Source organism: Pinus tabuliformis, chromosome Q (genome assembly GCF_031772625.1).
Source record: "Pinus tabuliformis cultivar Carrire ecotype Pingquan chromosome Q, CPIR1, whole genome shotgun sequence".
Classification (NCBI taxonomy): domain Eukaryota; kingdom Viridiplantae; phylum Streptophyta; class Pinopsida; order Pinales; family Pinaceae; genus Pinus; species Pinus tabuliformis.
Genome location: NC_142296.1, coordinates 907,440,394 through 907,449,266, shown reverse-complemented (window position 1 = coordinate 907,449,266; position 8,873 = coordinate 907,440,394).

Genomic DNA, 8,873 nt, shown 5'->3' with positions numbered 1-8,873 from the left:
CGCATTTCAACAAAATAAACCGCGCTTGATAAGCTTAGCATACAACTGATTCTCTCTTAGCAACCTCAACACTACTGCTAAATGCTTGATATGCTCTTCGTCATTCTTAGAATATATCAAGATGTCATCAAGGAATACAATAACAAACTTGTCCAATAAGGAGGCAATAAATTATTCATCAAACACATAAAATTAGCTGGAGAATTAGTAAAACCGAATGGAACTACAACAAACTCATAATTCCCAAACCTTGTCCTAAAGGAAGTCTTGTAGATGTCCTCTTCTTTGATGAATTCCTGATGTTATCTTGATCACAGATCAATCTTTGAGAACATTGTTTCTCCCTTCAATGGATCAAACAACTTGTTAATCCTCGTCAGTGGATACCTATTCTTGATCATCACCTTGTTCAACTTCCTGTAATCAATGCACAATCTAAGAGTACCATCCTTCTTCTTCACGAACAATATTGGTGCACCCCAAAGTGATACACTTGGCCTAATGTATCCCTTATCAAACATCTCCTTTAACTACAACTTCAACTCCACTAACTCTGGAGTGCTCATCCTATAAGGTGTTGGCTTATGGGGGCCTGATCCAGGTTTAGAGTTGTTCAGAAAAAAAAATCCCTACACTACTGGCCCTTTAGGCATCAGCCCGCGAAGCGCGGACTGAAGTCTCATCCGAAGCAATATGGGGGGATGCTGGAACCAAGTTTACACACCCTTGAGATAGATGTGATGTCAGTTTAGTCCAACTAAACTTGCCTTCATGCATGTCGCTTCGCGCACCGTTCTACCCTTTTGTACCTTCGTGATTTGTTATAATCGACTTTTGTGCATCCCTAACCAGGGGTTGAAGTCCTTTTGTGCTGCTAAGGCAACGAACTGTGATATCTCCTAAGCTACGCCAAGTATCTTAATTATCTTATTAACAAGTCTTGATTATCTTCACGTAAATAGATATTCTATCTTGTGTTCACTTAGACAATACAATTATACACATTCATGCATCATATAAGCATTAAAAGTGAAATTCATACCCAATATAATAGATGCATAAAACAGGAAATAAAGATGCAGAATTGATAGAAACTTCTCTTTATTAATACTTCCATTGTTTACAGACTCAACTCACCCTGCGCACTTAGCTACAGGGGTCCTTGCACTCAGCTGCAGACTACTAGGCCTCTATGCACTCAATTGCAGAGCCTCTTCCTATGCTACGACCCAAAATTAGACTTTACATTTCAAAACTATCTTTCATACATCATTCTTCCTTAGACATTTTGTGATTAGCTACCTTAACTACTTAGAGCTTCGCTTTATTTATACAATCCCATGGTCCGCGAACCATGGGTAGATATTCTACAGTTGACATGACATTATCAAAATTAAGGGCAGATAACCCAATGACTCTTTTACAAACTACGCGCTCCACGCCCACAAAATGCGGAGTCTTTACATTGGAATTACAAAATTGACCAAAATTTGGGCTGTAAGCCCCAAAAATTTCTTTGGGGGATCCCGCACCCAATAGGCCCCCAACACAAACATCATGACTCACCCTCAAGTCACTCTTTAGGTGCGTAGATCTTTGCGCGAAGACCTCCCAACTCTGATTGGATCGCTACAAGTTCGGTAGTGCACTGAGTGGCTGCCTGCTGAACTTCCTCTACGTGTTGTTCGGTGACTGCTATCATTGAACTTCTACCCTGAATCCTCTCCTGAGTTGCTTGCAGCTACATGATCTTTGCTTGAATGGAGGCTATAATGGTATATGCCTCATCAATCCATGGTTGTAGGCGTGCTTTCAAAACTGCCTCTTTATGTCGAGCAACATCCACTTGCTCCTTGACCGCCTTTGCCTGCTCCATCCTTGTGAGCCTTTGTGTAAGGGAAACCATCTATGTGGTCCCTTTTACCTCATTGTATCTCTATTGCAGCTCATGCACCTCTATCTCCAGGCGCTCTATGTTTGGGTCCTCCTATAAGGTGGTGAGGACCTTGAACGATTGCTCGAACAACTCCGTGCAGTCTTTCACTACCCCGTTAACTGCCACCATTGATGTTGTGATCGTAGTGGTGCGTTTTTCCTTAACCTTTGACGGAGTTGAAGGTTGTGCCTTCAACTACAATTCTGCTATTTGGAGGTTCAGCTCCAGCTGAACCTTAGCAATTTCTATTGTGGTGTCGTGTACCCCTACTGCTAACTTTCGAACATGCGCCTCCATCCGTTCCTCTACTTGGATGGACACTATTTGTCTATTCTGCATCACTGCCTCATTGCATTGTAGGCTCAACTTCTCAATGTTGATGCACTCCTTGCTGATTACCTATAGCGCACGGCTCTCCTTGGCACATAGTTCTATAGTGAGTACATCCTGCAAAAATAGAGCGTCTCCTAAGGGAGCGCAACCATGTTTAACCTGATTCCTTTAAAGCTGCTAACCATAGGCCTATTGGCCTCATTTTCTGTAATGAGTGCTCCATCTGGTAGCACTATTGTGTTGGTCATCCAGGTGCGCAACATTTCCTCGGCCATGGGTGTGCTGACTCTGAGGTTGGTTGACATTGTGCCAGCCTATGAAGTGCGCACCTCTAACTCCTATATTTACATCCAGAGAGCCCCCAATACCATCTGGTGTTTCTCCTCAAACTATTGGAGGGCCTTTGCGGTGATATCCTGCACCATTTTACCGATATCATGTAGAACCCCCTCATTGAGGGTGATTGGGTCAAATGAAGTTTTTGAGGCTTTTCTCTTCTTTTGCGGCCCTACCTACTCTCTTGTGCATGGACATTTTAGCTGGGTGGACATTGTCTGCAGGTCCGCGCCACCTTGTTCTATGTCTATTTCTGGCTCGGGTGAAGGTGACTTTTGTCCTTCGTGCTCTTCTTCTGTTGTCTTCTGTTGTTCCTCAGCCAAATTCGCAATGTTTCACGCCACCTGGGCCTTAGCCGCTGCTTCTTCCTTCCTATGTTTTGGGCATGGAATCCCCCCACAGTAGATTTTCGGGGCTCAAAGCCCAAGTTTTGGTTAGAGATGGTGTAAAACTCTCAAATTGTAGGCACGGAGCACGAAGTGTACAATTCAGTCATAGGGTTGTCCGCTCTAAACATTTTATTGTAAAATAGTGTAAAGTCGACTTACCCATGGTCCGCAAACCATGGGATTGTATAAATAGAACAAGGCTCTAAGTTGTAAAGTTAGTTAATGAGAGATGGATAGAGAGAATAACGAAGGAATGGTTCAAGCTTAGAGTAGAATTCTAGGTGTCTTGGGTTGTAGTAGTAGGAAGAGGCTTTGCAACTGAGTGCACAGAGGCCTAGTAGAGTCCATAACTAAGTGTGCAGACCCCTATAGTTGAGTGCAGAGGGCGGTGATAGGTTTGTAATCATCATTGAAGATTAATAAAAGAGAAGTTGATTTCTATTCCTGTGTATTTATTGTGCATTATCTTCTTTATGTTTGTATTCGGTTATGTATTGCGCACACTGATATAATTGATGAATATGGTGTAATAACCATAAATTTTACACAAACGAGTTAAGTAGTCGGTGAATTAGCAAGGATCATGGGTATTATATGGGTCGCACTCCAAGTAGGGCTACGCGGAAGCCGCACCACAAGTCGCAAAGGGATCACAAGTGTGCATAGCGACAGGTTAGACCGCGGACCTCCAAAAGCCCATCAGACATCCCAAGGGAGCAGAAGCTTGGTTCTAGCACGCTCCCATACTACTTCGGGTGAGACCTTAGTCCACACACCGCGGAATATTGCTGAAAGGGCCATTAGTATCAGGCTTTGCTTGGCTAAATCACCTCTGAACCTAGGTCAGGCCCCACTAAGCCAACAAATGGTTCCGTTGCCGGGACTGGGATCTGCATAAAGGATGTATGATGTCGTGCCACTGGAGCCCTACAAAGAAATAAATTGAAGAGTGGTTGGACAAGAATATTCATGAGTTCACAGCGCAGGAAAACAGAAATCCGCGAGTATCTAAGGAGCAGTGGTTGGATCGCTACTTGTACACTGAAATCCATGAAATTTTCTTTGCATATTTTCCATTTGAGCTGTATGAGTGGATCAAAAAGTTAGCAAATAGCTAGGGAAGGTGTAGGCTCGACAAACCAATAATGTGGACTCCGGAACTAGTGCGCAGACTAGAATCCTTAGAAGATAAGATAGTGTGAGTTGTGGACCACTGGCTCAACCGAATAATAGGAGGATTTATCATTGAGTTCACGGTAGACATGACCATCAACTACAGCAAGGCAGAGCGACATTTTCTCAAGGGACCGCAAGGTAAGTATGTTAAATATTTGAACACTTGGATTAAGATTCTATTGTGTGAAAAGCGGGTTATGCGAATAAATTAATGTTTGGGACTACGCAGAGTGGAAAGATCTACAGAAGCGGAAGTAGTGAAGAATTAGAAAATAGTACCTTAATTTCACCCTCGCGGGAGAGCAAGGATGAGCTCGCAAAGGTTTCTCCAAGAAGCGCGGTTAGTTTGATAAGGTAGAAAATTCCGTGTTTACCACCTCCACCCACACCGCCGCCCACTTCACCCCCCTCACCTCCATCTCCACCCACTTCACCTCTGCCACCTTCACAGTTTAGTATGGAAAGTGTGATCAAATTGCCGGTGTTCAAAGGAGTAGGAAACGAAGACCCGAACCAATTCTAGTTCATGGTAAGAGCAGTATGGGAAGCATGGGGTGCCGTGGATGATAATATTAAAAAAGATACGTTGGTGAGTGTGCTGCAGGATCGTGGATTAATGTGGTATATCAAGAATTCTAATGACCACTCGAATGCAGGAATTGCAAAGATCCAGACCGTGTTGAACAGGGAATTTAGCAGTCCAAAGTCAAAGACACAATCAATCATCAGGTTTAAATAGATCACGATGCACCCGGGCAAGACCCCCTAGGATCTGGACCAAAGGCTGAAAAGTACAATCCGTGAAGCCAACATGACATTAACGGATGCACAACATTGCGCATGGTTTGTGGCCTCACTTACACCACACTTAAGGATGGTGTTGTCACAGAAAAAACTTTCCACCCAAGCTGAAGCATTGGAGATGGAAATGAGGTTGCATGAGACCCCTATACAAGACCCTAGATTGGGATTCCAACATATCCACGCACAGCTATAGAATTTGTGTTTGGAAATACATAGTTTGAAACAGAATAGGGCACCTTGGCTAGAGGCACGCGAGGAAGTATGGTGCATAAAATGCAAGGGCCAGGGCCACGACAAAGATCATTGTCCAGTGTTCGTGAAATACTTGGTAGGAGGAGGGCCAATTCTATTAAGACCGGAGGCACAAGCGGGGTTGAGCGCGACGTCTACGTTATGGTGCACAATCTGCCAGATAGGAGGAAAGCATACCATAGATAATTTTCATCTATTGCAGAAGTATACACAGATGTCTCGGTATTTGTTTTGTAATTTCTATAGGTTGGTAGGCCATGACGAACACACCTGCCGAAGCTATGAACTAATGATGGATCAGACTCCTGCATACAGGGTGCAAGCTGAAACACGAGCCCTCGACCCAAATGCAGGGATGGATCGTGCTGGGTTTCAGGGGTGTGGTTGGAATCGAGGTGGAATGGGACCAAGAAGGGGTCACGACGAGATAGTTTGTTACAATTACGAAGGGCCATGGAATTATGCCCACTATTGTACGAACCCAACTAGGATATCATGTTGGTACTATAATTAGTTTGATCATGAGGTGGAGGATTGCCCTTTGCTGATAGCGAAGATGTGCGAAAAGGGGGTACTCCAACCCCCTCCGACCCAAAATTTACAAATGATGAGGTCTGAACCGCGTGAAGAAGACCCAAATGTCAACATGATGCTCAGGAGTGGTGTGAAACAAGAGTTGATAAAGGGAAGCAGCCAGAAGAAAGCACATGGGTTCGCAAGGCTCCTATAAAGGAACCTGAGTTTGATATAGAACGTGCGAAGGAGACATTCATGGAAGCTAAGAAGAGCTTTGCAGAGGCCTCCACTTCAGGTAGTAAGGATCAACTACAACCAAGGGTGTATCCTTCAATGCTCACTACCTTTCTGGAGACATGCATGAAACTACTGTGCGACAACAAGGTAGTCAAAGGACTACAAGAACTTATCACTAGGTGCACGGGGTTAGGAGAACTGTGTGTGGTCCAAAAACTAGGAAAGCATGCATTACGTATAGGAAGGGAGATGAGGTTGACTGCGCAAATAGGCGAGTACGAAATGGATCAGGTAATCCTAGACCTGGGTTCGGAAGTGAATGTACTACCAAAGCAAATGTGGGAATGCATGGGCAGACTCGTGTTGCAATGGTCCCCTATTTAATTATGAATGGCAAACCAACAGAATATTTTTCCCATGGGAAGATTGCAATGGGTGACAGTTAATATTGAAGGCGTGAGTGTGTAGGCGGATTTCGTAGTGATAGAGATTGTCAATGACAACAATCCCTATCACGTGCTATTAGGGATAGACTGGGATACCGATATGAATGGATTCATAAATCTGAAGAAGCGCAAAATGACCTTTGAGAAAAAGTCACTACGTGTAGTAGTACCGCTAGACCTAGCCGAAGGAGCATGATACACTGAGCATGTGCATGACGACGATAGTGATGACAATCTCAACTGTATCTATAAGATAACTACACAAGGCGAGTATTAGGTGAATCAGACGGTAAATAGAAGGATTTCATGGGAGCACAAAAGCTCCTGCACTTCGGATTCAGATGAAGAGATAGAGCGATGGCAGAATTGGCTGCACAAAGTAACAACACTAAACTGCAACATGATGATTAGGTCATTGTGTTGTGTAACAATAGAGGCAAGGGAGCTGCCGACATATGATGGATTGTTAGCGGTGCATGAATTTATGAGAAAATTTGAAAGTGCAGTACCAGAGCAAGAACGGATTGATGCGCTGAAGTGGGCACTGCACGCAATACCCGGACGATGGTGGGGTGCGCATCAAGGAACTTTTGAAGACTGGCACGGATGCAGAAGGATGATGCACCTACGTTTTGGAAAACCTTAGCTTTGAATGAAAGCCAATCAGATGGGGTAGAACGACTTGCATGCCCACCTTTCCAGATGGGTATAGACATATGTTGTACAATCCGCACAAGCGCACACCAACCCCAGCCTAGAGAATCAGAACAAACCACAACAGTAGGAAAGGCGACACGCATTACCAATTCTCCATGATGAAGCATTCCATAGGGTGCATGGAGTATGGAACAAGGTTTACCAAGCAAGATGAACTGACTGGGACCTGCGCATGCCAGTGATTTGGTGGACCTATAGGACCCTGTGCAAAAACCTAAGTGCGGAAATGAGTCCAAAAGGTGCGAAACCAAGATGAAGGAATCACATAGCTGTGTGAAGATGACCATGAAAGAATTCAGGAGGCCATTCAACGAGGGAACCTTAGGCTTCATGAACTCGAAGAATATTGGTTACGATTGAGGAAGAAAAGCATGTTGATGGATGCTGAGATCAAAAGACTGGAAAACGAGGTCATGCAAACATGTCTCGTTCATAAACCAAGGATGAAAAGGTGAGATATGGATGATCATACCCCTATGTTAGATAATTGTCGCCAAGAATTTATGACTCTGCTACCATGGCTGAGACCGCACCTTACCAAACACAGTAATAAGGGGAGTGCACCACATGAGGTAGAACGTGCTATGCCTACTGTTGTGAGGGCAATTGAGGAGTGTCCAAGGAGTAGACTGGAAGGTGAATTGGAGTCTCACACAGATGGTGCGACCACCTGACTAGCCGTAGGGAGCATAGTATTAGCGCTCCAGACAGTTGAAAGAGAGCGTGGGACTCTAAAAGAGTCTGTTTGGGACTACGCGGTGAGGAAGGTGAGCACAAAATCAGCATGGTACAAGGTTCATGCCCACGCACAGGGCACTTCGATGCCGTGCGGGTCAACTAGGAAGTAACCATTGATGTCATTGTTCATGACGAGATGTCCAAGTTAAGGAAAAAGGGAGCCGGCGGCGGGAAATTAAGACACGAATTAACAGCTAGATTTGGGACGATCTGCCGCTAAGAATGCATTAATGACTTAGAAGTGGGGGGAATGGTCAAATTGAAATTCAAAAGATGCTATAAAACTCCAAGGACTAACCACGAGACAACACTTGGTTGTTTTGGATTTGAGTAGTTGCATAGCATTGAGCATTGAGCAATCCTACCATCTTTGAGTACGCAACAAAACATATCCCGTGCAAACACGATGACTCCTACCAAGCCAGGTGTGAAACTTGCTGAAGATACCACTGAGGAACCCGGAGATGTGGCAGTTGTGCCAGAAGTTCCAAAATCACCATGAACACTGTGACCGAAGAAAGATAAACAGACTATGGGACCAGTCCACGTGTCCCCAAGAAACCTGCGGTTTGGCAAGATATTGAAGGAAGAAAAAGGTGAGGTCGTCACCATTGAATCAAACGAAGAGGAGGAGGACTTACAGGCTCTAATTGATCAAATAGAGGCACAAGACGATGTGGAGGAGGACATCCCAACAATGCCTCTCGCAGTAAAGTTACCCACGTATGTCCCTCCATGGAAAGGGAAAGTTAGGGTGCCCAAAGACTTGGAGGCCGCAAAGAGTGCACTCTAGACCCTGCTCCTCCTCGACGGAATTATTTTCGAAGGTCTGCTCCTAGGCCAGGTGCCTACCCTGAAATTTGAAGATTGGGACCTCGCGGATAATGAGAAGTTCCTTCACCTAGCGATGGAGAGCTTGATGAAGCAAAATTCAGAGGGGCCAGTAATCACGTTGGAGCCATGAAAATTGTTGCGCGGTGTGGAGAAGGACAG